The sequence below is a fragment of the Mus caroli genome, chromosome 6 (assembly GCF_900094665.2).
Source record: "Mus caroli chromosome 6, CAROLI_EIJ_v1.1, whole genome shotgun sequence".
NCBI classification, from domain to species: domain Eukaryota; kingdom Metazoa; phylum Chordata; class Mammalia; order Rodentia; family Muridae; genus Mus; species Mus caroli.
The window spans coordinates 7,560,298-7,572,520 of record NC_034575.1 but is presented as its reverse complement, the minus strand read 5'-3'; positions in this window follow the sequence as shown (position 1 = coordinate 7,572,520).

Here is a 12,223-nt window from a genome sequence, read left to right as displayed (position 1 = left end):
ACCCAAATGTGCCTTTTCTATGATCTCTGATCTCACTGTGTATATACACACATCTGTAGATGCATTGTTATTGTTAATAAGAGAGAAAGTATTCCAAGTAAAATACCTCAATCAAAACTAAATAGGATTAAAGAAATTGTAGCATCTATGTTATTGCAAACCCAAGGGGCATCAACATTCCTAATATTTAGCACACCTATTAATGTCATTTGCCCTCACATTTGTGTTGCATGGAAATCCTTTAGAGAAGACTAAATGTTAGAGTAAAACACATACCTTAGCAAATTTAAGAAGTTTAAAACGATACATAAAATTTAAGATGACATTGCAATGAAATTTGATGTTAAATAATGAAATAATTATTTAATGTTGGGTTGAGGCCTCTTAATATTTCTACTACTTACATTATATTACATGTCTTCTGGCTCCATCTTGGTTCAAATCATGTTTAGAGAGTCATGTTGGTGAAACTTTATGGGTATATGAGGAGATTCAATGTCCATTTGATACTGTGAACAGAGATTCCCTCCCTTTTTCACTATATTGTAATGACCCCTAAGCCTCAGGTGCAGGTGTATTGCAGATGTATCTACCAGTTATGACCGAACCTCATAAGTCCTCAATTAAATGACAATATTTACCTTTGATATCAGGATCCTGATGAATTCTTAAGAAGACCATAGGGCTTTCTCTCTTTTTTAGTTTTTTGGAAGAATTTTCAAGTTTGTGTATTGATGATTTTCATGTAAATTTTAGGGGAAAATCTTCCAGAACTATTTGTTTTTTTCTTTGATGAGAGTATCATGAGTATAAGTTCAGCATCCTCCTTCCGTTTGTTGTTAGGGTGGATCTCCAGCATGGGGTTCTGCTAGGTAAGCACCTCAAAGAGCTACATTCTCAGCCCTTTCATGGCATTTTCTAACTTCCTTTGTGGCTTCTTTGATTTATAGTTGGGTTTCTAAGATAATCTTATACTGTTCCTTTGTCTTAATGTGTTATTTAGTTTCTACATATTTATGAAATTTATTTCAGTTTTCATTATTCAATATCAAATTTCATTGCAGTGTCATCTTAAATTTTATGTATTGTTTTAAACTTCTTAAATTTGCTAAGGTATGTGTTTTACTCTAACATGTAGTCTTCTCTAAAGGATTTCCATGCAACACAAATGTGAGGGCAGATGACATTAATAGGTGTGCTAAATATTAGGAATGTTGATGCCCCTTGGGTTTGCAATAACATAGATGCTACAATTTCTTTAATCCTATTTAGTTTTGATGAAGGTATTTTAGTATACATACTACTGATAAATAAGTGTTTCTTCTAAGGATGGAGAGCCTGTAGCTTCATAGATGATTGTTTGACTGACAATAGTTTTTTAAAAATAATAATTAGTTTTTTCATTGCACCATTGCAGCTTTAGTAATAATAGCTAGAAACTGGAAAAGACCTAGATGTCCCTTAACTGAAGCATGGCAACAAAAGAATACATTACACAGTGGAACATTATTCAGCAGATAAAAAGAATGGCATCAAAAAATTTGCAGCCAATGAATGGAGCTAGGAAAAAAAATCATCCTGTGTGAGGTAATCCTGTCCCAGAAAGACAAATAGAGTAAGTTCTCACTTATAAGTAAATATTAGCTCTTAAGTAAATGATAATCAGGCTACAATCCACAGACTCAGGTTTGGTAAAAAGGATACTCTAGTGGGGAAACCTGGAGCTCCCTGGGAAGGGGAAATATAATTGATTTCGCAGATTGAGTGTGTGTGTGTATGGGGGGGGGAATGAATGGGACTGATAAAGCTTCTAATAGTCTCTTTTGATATTAACAGTTGCTGGCTTTGAAGAGTACACATGGCATCTTTGGAGATGTAGTATTCCTATCATCTCAGGACATCTTTTCTTCCTAGTTGGTATGTTGCTTAGATTTCATGACTGGCAGGATGGCAGACAATAGCTCTAATATATATGTTTTCTGCTACACATTTAAATCACAGGAAGTAAATAATGATTGTCTCCAAAAAGTAAGTACTAGTCAATATTCCTGTTTTTCTCCATATTTGGCTCATGTATCTAACTGCAAACCAACTGGGTGCAGTGTAACGGAATGCTCCAGTTGTCTCTGCCTGACTTACATGACTTTTATGAATATCAGTTTTCTTCAGATCCTATAGAGACACAAAGAAGAAAGTTTATTGCTCTCAATGAAAATTTTCTTGTAACTAAATCATGGATATTCATGTATGATATTGAAAAAATGAAAATAAAACCAGATGTGAGAAAAGAGAAACCCTTATCTACCGTTAGTATGAATGCAAACTAGAGCAGCCAAAATGGAAATTACTGTGGAGACTCCTCAAATCATAAAATGGGAACTAATATAAGACCCAGCTACACCACTCCTAGGCATATATCCAAAGCATTTCACGTCCTATTCTGGAGATACTTGATCACCCATGCTTGTTAATTCTCTGTTCACAGTAGCAAGTGGATGAAATTTAGAAAGAAAACCTAACTTTCACAATCACTAAAGGACTAATGTGTGTTGGAATATTTAATAATGCAAACATTACTTAAAATGATATTGTTACATTTTCTTCTACAATTCATGAATCCATTTGTAACTGGACTATCTGACCTAGGAAAGATTCTTTCAGTACAGCAAAAGACAGATTTTCTGATGTTCATTATTTTTCTTTTCTAGGTCAAGTGCTATCTTACCTAATCATCTACCATATCCTAAGTTTATAAGAATTATAGTCTATTTTAATCTATCTTCCTCAGAAATTTACTATTGAGAAATTTACAATTTACTATTGATATTCAGAACAGATTTTTGCTCTTTTATAGGCTGTGATAACAGATCAATTTTGCTATTAAAACTTTGAGCTTATATTTCAATTTACATCTGTAGTCAAACAATTCCAATTTATATATAGTGTTCAGGCTTGAAGATGTTAATTTAAATTGTGTTTTTGTACCAGTGTTCATATTGACTTTTTCTTATTTTAAGTTCATGCTCTACTGCCTGTTGTATTCAATATCCTTCAGTTTTTTTCCTCCCTCATTTACATTTTCCTATAACAAGTGTCTTGACTTTCCCTGTCCTTTATTTTATTGCAATAGTGGAAATCAGAAGAGTGGATAGCACTGAGTTTAGGTGATCAAACTCCCTAGAAAGCTTCTTGGTGAAGGGTTCCTCTTGTGGAAATAGTTAATTATAAATATAAGTTATGCTTCTAAACCTGGTCAGTTTTTTTATTTATGGAGTTCCTTAAACTAATCATGAAAGCTTCAAATTAATGCATTTCATATAAAAAATGTCCACATCTTTCTTGCCTATGAATATAATCATTTACGTGTGAGACATTTGTAAGACACATGTATCTCAGATAGAAGTTTATAATTTTTTTAAAGATTTATTTATTATTATATCTAAGTACACTGTAGCTATCTTCAGACACCACGGAAGAGTGCATCAGATATCATTACAGATGGTTGTAAGCCACCATGTAGTTGCTGGGATTTGAACTCAGGACATTTGGAAGAGCAGCCGGTGCTCTTAACCGCTGAACCATCTCTTCAGCCCCAGAAGTTTATAATCTTGGCACTGCCATTTAAAAATTGCTCTATAGTTGGTCATTTGATATAAGTGAAATCTCTGATTTTTGAATACATGACTTCTTCCTTCCAAATATATTTTTTTTCATTCTTTATCAGGCAAAGGAAACATTACTTAAGACTATTGCAAAAGTAAGATTGGGCAAGATAAGTCAAGGCTACTGCCAAGACAAGGTTAAGTTTTTCTGAGGACAAAATGTGATATTTGGGAAGCAACAACACAGAGATGTGAGTCAAAGACCATTTGTGTTTTCTAACTNGTTCTAGCCAAAAGAAAATTTCAGCTCATATAGGTTTAGGAAAGACATTTTTAGAATTTGGAAAAAAAATACCACTGAAGTTAGAAGTCATAACCTTCACAGAAAGGGGAAGACACATGAAGGGTGTTGTATCTTTTGAGGCAAGATCCAAATACATGATTTTCAGGCCCTTAGGAATGATATGCTTTGCTGTAAAAATTTCAAGAAAACTTATAAAAAATTTGTGTCTCTGAGGGACAGTGAAAGAATTTAAAATTCCAAGATTTCTAAAGCAAACACTCTAAGAAAAAGATCATAGCTCAGAGTCAGAAGTTGGTTTAAAGCTGAATAAAGCTGAAGGTAGCATTAAAACCACCTAGTAGTATTATTGACCCAATGTGCAAATGTTTACATCTCTACTTTCCTTATATGTTTTAAGATATCTTTTGTATTTGCATGATGTTTTAACTAGACTTTTAATTCAAAGCATTGTGTATACTTATTATTTATTACAAGAAAGATATCTCATTTAAACAACGTTTACTGTTAAAATATATGATACATTCAGCATGGGAGAAACCCATCCTATCACCCTGTAGGTGCATGCTCTTTTTCCTATGAACATATTTTAGGCTTATCTATGCCTCTTGAATTCACACATTTTCATAGTTACTGTATTTCATTCCGTTTTCAATATAACTTTAAGATAATTCTATCTTAAGTGGACCCATGGGGCACTTCTCCTAACAATGTGATTTCACTTGAGAATCAGTTTTCTATTTAAATGTAGAATTTACTAATATTGCCTTGGAGTCTATGGATGTCTTGATGTTAAATTAGGTAAATTATTAATTTAAGAATCCTGCAAAAGTACTAACACTGTAGGATGTCTTTTAGTTTAATATTTATTCAAATGAAAGATGATGAGTATATTCCTCAGTTCCAATAGTATGGCAGTTACAAGTATATAGGTTCATGCTTGTCTTGTTGACATGTTAGTGCTAGTAATTATCAATAATTAATGTTCATTTTAAATTCCTTAGAGAATTCAAAGCAGTGTACAATTGAAGGCAGTAAAGACAATAAACATGGGATAACAGTTAATCCAAAAATTTGATTAGATCCTACATTTAGATCCTCTACTAGTACTATGCTTAAGGATTAATGATGCTATCATTAATCAAATTATTCAACTGTTTCTTAGCAGAATGTAAGCAACTTGAAGGCTTTATGACTCTTATCTACTTATTCCAAGATAAATGCAAGTTCTCTGGGTGTTAGTAATTGAACATACATGGATTAAATACTAATTTCAAATGTATAGCAAATACTTGGGAAGCATCACATACACACAAGCACACATATATTCCATATTTTAGACAATAGACCATAAATAACTATACCTTCCTTTCTTAATTACCTTCTACAGTGACCACGATGTTTGATGAACAAATGAATATAATGTTAATATGCACACACATCTGCATACACATATACTTGTTAGTAAGGTGTCTATCAGGTAAGGTTGAGTTGGATTAATTTTATGTGTTTAACATGCATAAAGTAGTGAAATTTCATTTTAATAACAAATTACAAGTTAAACCTGCTTTTTCAAATGCCTTCAGGCTGGAATGCAAGCTCTTTAGCAGAATTTTTAATATAGCCTACATGAGGGTGATTAAATGAAGAATTTATGATATCTGGACATATGGAATTGCATAAATATGAGCTCAGTGACCAGAACAGGAGACATCTTTTTTCTTTTTCCTTAACTATTGAATTCTGAAGCTACCATACTTCAGGTTTAAATAGCTTCTGCATTCAGAAAGTTATTGAATTTAATCATTTTTTTTTACTGTGATTAATCTTCAAAGCCAATTCTGTGTATATGTGTGTGTGTGTTTGTGTGTGTGTATGTATGTGTGTGTATCTGTGTGTCTTTATGTATGTCTGTGTCTTTGTGATAGCTATATTGAAATAAACAGAGATAGGTAGATAGATAGATGATAGATAGATAGATAGATAGATAGATAGATAGATAGATAGATAGATGATGGTAGAATATGCACTCATATTTATGAATAAAAAAAAGAAAGCTGTCTGATATTTTGAAGGCAAGCTAAAGAGAAGTTCTGCCTTTGCTATTGGAAGGGTATTTTTATATTTTTCTCTGTTTCTGAGAAGACTTACATGGTTGACAATTTTAGAAGTGCTATTCCTTTTCTATGTCCTATGTACCAAAGATAATAGTTCTAGAAAACAATCATAGTCTTTATCATTAGAATATCTTTAATCTAATTCTATACTTTCAAAAAAACCATTATTAAGTAAGTATAAAAAAAAACCCAGTGCAGTAGAAACTCTAAAATATATGAAGGCAATTCTAATGAATTCTCCAAATAATGGGGCAGAAGGAGTCCCAACAGGACAGCTCTTGTCACCAAGAAAAAACTCCCAGTACTGTAATTGGGTAACATTCAATTGAGTTGTTGGCCAAAGGGGAGCATGGAAATTCCAAAACAACCATGACTGTTGCCAAGACAACAGGATTCTCTCCACAATCCAACAGGAAAGCAAAATTGCTGAAGAAAACATCCACATAACCACTTAAATGTGGAGAGATCAAGCTGGTGCTTATATAGAAAGTTCACCCCTACATTCTAGTTGTTTTGGTTTGAAAGTACTATTATGGGCTATCAAATAAGAAATGTAAACAACAACCAAGCCACAAATTCTTTGTTCTAAAATTCTGTTCTGTCTACAAAATATGCTACAGCATTGGTGAGAGAAAGCTTGTGGGAGTAGCCAATCAATGTCTGACATGACTTAAGACCCTTTGAATGTGATGAAACACATACTGGATACAGCCTAGGTGACAAAGAACCAAAAGCTAGATAGCCCAGACATCTAGGTTCTTAAAAAACATTAGTGATAAAATGATGCTTGACGATATTCTGCTATACTCATAGATCAGTGCCTTATTCAGCCATCATCAGAGAATGTTCCTCCTGAAGCAGATGGGAACAAACACAGAGACCTCAGGCTCACATGCAGACAATAAGGAGAGAGAGAGAGAGAGAGAGAGAGAGAGAGAGAGAGAGAGAGAGAGAGAGANAGAGAGAGAGAGAGAGAGACAGAGAGACAGAGAGACAGAGAGACAGAGACAGAGAGACAGAGACAGAGACAGAGATTAGAACACACTGTTCTAAATGAGTTGTCTCCACCAAATCCTTCCCTTTAGAGCTCAGGGAAGCCAATGGAAGAGGAGAGAGAAATAATGTAAAAGCCAGAGGAAAGATGGACAACAGTCTCTAAATCAGTGAGCAAAGTTCAAACAAATTCACAGAGACTAAAGCAGGAAGCACAGAGTCTACAAGGGTCTGCACTAGGTCCTCTATTAATATGTTATAGCTTTCAGTTTAGTATTTTTATGGGACTTTGAAGTGTGTGAATGATTGGGTCTCTGGCTCTTGTGCTTTCTCTAAGGGCTCCTTTATTTTTCTGTTGGTTTGCCTTGTCCAACTTCAAAAAGAGGTTTTATGTTTTACCTCATATTTTATTTTCTTATGTTGTTTTCTATAAGAAGCTTGTTCTTTCCTTATGAGAGACAGAAAAGGAGTGGATCTAGATGGAAGGAAAGGTGTAGAGGAGCTGGGAGGAGGAGATTTGCTCTGTAATTAGAATATTTTGTATGAGAAAACAATCTATTATCAGAAAAATATATGAAATGCATATATATATATGTGTGTATATGTTTTCTGTATATATATATATATATATATATATATATATATATATACATACATACAGAAAAACGTCCTAACTTTCAAACTTTCACTGTATCAAGTCAATAAATATCTGTACATCACACTTCTTGATCTGATTTTATGTAACTATCAATCCATGCTTATAGCTAGGGCACTATGTTTCAAAGAAATAGGAATATAACTTCAGTAGGTATTAATAGTAAAATGACAATTTGAATTTTCTTCAGAGCTTGCATTCATAATAACCTCACTGGTACTTAATGGAAAACATTATGATTGACTCTGCTTTAAGAAATAAAATTCAAATAAATAGTTTAAGAGTTTTATAAGGCATATGAAAATATCAACACAATTTTATTTTTGTAAAATTACTATTAGAGTGGTTCTTTTTTTTGTCTCTTCCAAAAGAGAATGTTGCTTTATTTTAAGAAATGGAATACTATGCCAAATTTTCATGCAATAAATTGTGTGTGTGTTTGTGTGTGTTTATGTGTGTGTGTGTGTGTGAGAGAGAGAGAGAGAGAGACAGACAGACAGACAGACAGACAGACACAAATACAGACACAGACACTGAGAAAAACAATCTGAGGAGAAACTTCAAAAAGATTAGTAGGTCTCAGCTTACCCTATTAATTTAAAGCATATTTTTTCTGTTCTGCTTTATGATGCACCTGGATTCAATCCATGTTTAATATGTTTACTACTGAATATCAATAATTCTGCGTGCTAAGAGAATAATGTTTGATCAGCAAATACTAAATTTTAGGATGATCTTGAATAATTCTTTATTTTTAGACCTGTAAAAACACTTTGTTAGTTTAAAGGTCTGAAAAAAGTATGGTCAGCAGATAAAATCCAGGATAGCCAGAAAAATATGTCTTATATAAAAAAAAAAACTAATAGTGTTCATATTTTTCTAATATTTTATTATAATATTATTTCTAAAAGTTACCAGTATCACATGATATTTAAACATATCTTACCTAATTATTTTCTGTAATTCAAATTTAACTAGAAATCTTATATTTTTATTTATTGAATGTGTAAAAGGACTTTGGGATGACTTTTATTAGAGACTGCCCTACTAAAGTAGTTTAAACTCATCAAAACTTGATATATCTTGCCCGGGATGGATGGTATAGAAGGAAAAATACCCACAAAACATCTCCAACTCAGGAATATCTATAATTTCCATGTAAATCCATAATCATTGATACCAAAATAATACATGTTGTATCATCAGTTAGTTGACAATTTTTCATTAAGAATGCAGATTTAGTTAATGTAATATTGGTGGTGCCAGAATAAACTACATTGGATACATAAGGAAACTCTTTCCCAAAGTAGCCAACCTTGTAGAAGAGCAATAAACTGAAAGTAATGAACACCAAGTTCATGAAGGTGTGTGGAACCCTGAGAAAACTCCTGATGATTATCATCCTGACTCTTGTTTGGGTCTTTAAATATGAATAATTAATACCTTAGGTTTGCTGCTGTTTTTATAGAGGACTACCAAACTGACAACTGATTTGGCATTATCACATTGGAAATATTTAGATATAAAGTCAGAATGAATACATGAAAACAAGGACATACTGAAATATCATTCCCCAATGATATTTGAATACATATCTTTTTAACTGTCATTGCAGTTCTGGTTGGTTGTTCCCAAACAACTTTTTGATTGAAATCTTCAAGATTCCCCATGCAGTATGCCTTTGAAATGCCACTTCATTTTGTACCTTCTATTATAAATGTCTATTATTGTAAGTTATTTTTGTTATTTCCCAGTTGTTTTGCCACAGGGAGCAGCCATTTATTATGATTATGGAAAAGTCTGGAGTGTGGGGAGAGGGGCTACCTGAACTCATTTTTCAGTGGTCAGTGTCATTAGCATTAACCTTTTTAGATGCTATGCCCCTGATATTTGGAAGAACTAGGAACAATTTTATCTAGGCAGAATTGCAGTTTTGACCTCTCGACCTTATCATGCTTGACTCTTACCTGTATTAATGATGGATATTTGGTCAGGTCAGCTTTCAGATGGTCATCTTAGGTTGAAAATGGGGCTTTTCTTTTCTTCTTCCAATCCCAGTAGGAATTAAGATAAATTAAAGATTAAAAAGACTTTAAAGGTCCCTTGTCTACTTGATAGGGTGCATCATTTCTCTTTGGAAGAAAAAGAGAGAAATTAACAAAATACATATTAATTTTATACATGTATATATTTTGCTCATTTTTATTCTTCAATGCCTTCTTGCATACCACTAATGCTGAACCTCTCCTTCCTCCAAAGCCCATCTTTCCCTCCTGTTTGCATATCCTTTGTTTATGTGTGATGCACTGACTTTTAGTAGGGCTGCTTGCTGAGCCTGGATGAATGTAACACCAGCTGCTATTCCACCTAAGAAAATGATGACTCCTCCTACACACCCCAACTCAGAAGCCACTAATTGCCAATTACTCTTCAAGGGGCGGAGGGGGGCATAAGATCCCATGAGCTTCTCCTCCAGGATGTACCACTTCTTAGTCTAAGACCATTCATTAAAATATTTTTACTTCTTCCTTCAGTCTTGAATTTTAAACAATTGTTGGTTCAGTGGACTTCAGCAAATCCCACTAAGAATCTTCTCAGCCATATTAAACCTATAGGCTTTACTGATAACAGAGTTTAGCACACTCAACACTATAATTAGGTGGTAATCACCACATTGAAGGTCATACCTGGAACAGTTTCCTGAGCAGTGGTGGTGAAGGCCTTGGGTACTTCTCTAGGGAAAATTAAGTTTGGAATATCTAAAGACTATAGTTGTCTCTACACTGGCAACAGTCATGGTGGATACATAAGGAAGCTAGTATACTTAATATTCTTAATATCCTTGCATTTTTTATTTGAGGGACTGTGAAGATTATGACTTCAATGCCTGACATAGCTACAGTTATTTGGAAGATGGGGATAAAACAGCCTTGTAGACCTGCTTTACAGAGGGAACCTGGCAATAAGCACAAAGTAGGTTAATTATAGGAGATATTTTTGTAGCTTGAGAGGGTTGGGAAAACATATGGAATAGGAATTATAGATAATTTTCCTCAGAGGAGTACTGAAAATTGAATGTGTTTTTTTTAACAGACCTCAAAATCACATGTAACAGTTTTGATAACACAGAATTAAAAGGAAAAGGTGCTATTTTGCACTATTCTCCAACTATGTTGCAAATATGCAAATATTGAGCAATCTTGGGTGCTTCATTAAGGGAATAGAGCTGAGGTCTTGATAGACACAGAAAGCCTCAATTCTATAGTTGTAACAAAGTAAACTTTCATATAATATTGAGATGTTCACATAATAAAGTGGATTTACTTATTTATAATATGACCTTTAACATCCTTTATCCTTTTTCTTTTTCTAATATCTAAATCTATTTTCTAGGTACTTGCCATTTAAAATTAATCTAATTTTGATATTTAATTTTGAAGTACTTACATTCCTTTTTAATGACTTTATTACTATTCCTTCTTAATATTTGTACATTTAAATAATCTTTTCATTATTAGTTTTAGATCTAATGAAGATGTTGAAATGAAGAACCCAATTTTATCCTCTATAGGCATTTTAAAGCATTCTGCCAAGTCTTTGATCATAATTCCACATTTATATTCTTAATAAAATATTAGTGGGTCTAAAAGTGATCATTTCAATACTAATTTGAATGAATTTTTCAAATTATATGGCATCATATCAGAACCTTAAATTTTCATAGCATTTTAAAGAATCTTAAACACCACTGTGTTTATTATAATATAACTAACCTTTGATTTTGCATATCAGTTCTCCTAATTAATCAGTTTTCTTAATTCAGAGAATCAAATGCTCATAAAGCAAATGCCAAGCTGAAATTAACATGTTTAGAAGTAAGCAGCGTGATGGCAAACTGGAGTCATCAATATGCAAATGCTACTAAGGAAAGATTTCCTACTCAGAGTATTCGAAGATCATTGAAAAACGCTGAGACAGTTTTGTAAGCTTTCTTGTCCTCAAAAGCTTAGAGTTTGATTCTGTACTATTGAGACCTGGGACTTTTTCCTTTCTATGTTAAAAATATATATTGAAGTACAAATATTTCAATCTAAAACAGGAGCTACTTTAGTGACTAATAAGTTCTGAACAGATTCTACACAATTGGAGTTTGATACAGGGTGTAATCATATATGGAACATATCAATTTTACTAATAAATTGTAGTTGTTTGCATGCAAATGCCAGCAATAAAATGGACAGCAGATTTTTAAAAATTTTCCTTTGGTTTTTGATGCAGACAGACAGGAGTTAAAGTAGATCTTAATTTGCATCTAGCCAAGAGGATGTAAGAAAAAAAGATCTCTTAATGCTTTAGAAAATATTAATTTCCAAAAGGCTTTAAAATGGTATGTGTTTTAGTTCCCCACTTTAGGTGTTTAATCAGTTCATTTTGTTTATCATACCATTTTGTTTCCATGGGAAGATGACTTAGAAGCAGTCTTATCTTTAAGAATAAATGATCCTACAGCACATGACAAATGGGACCTCATGAAACTACAAAGCTTCTGCAAGGC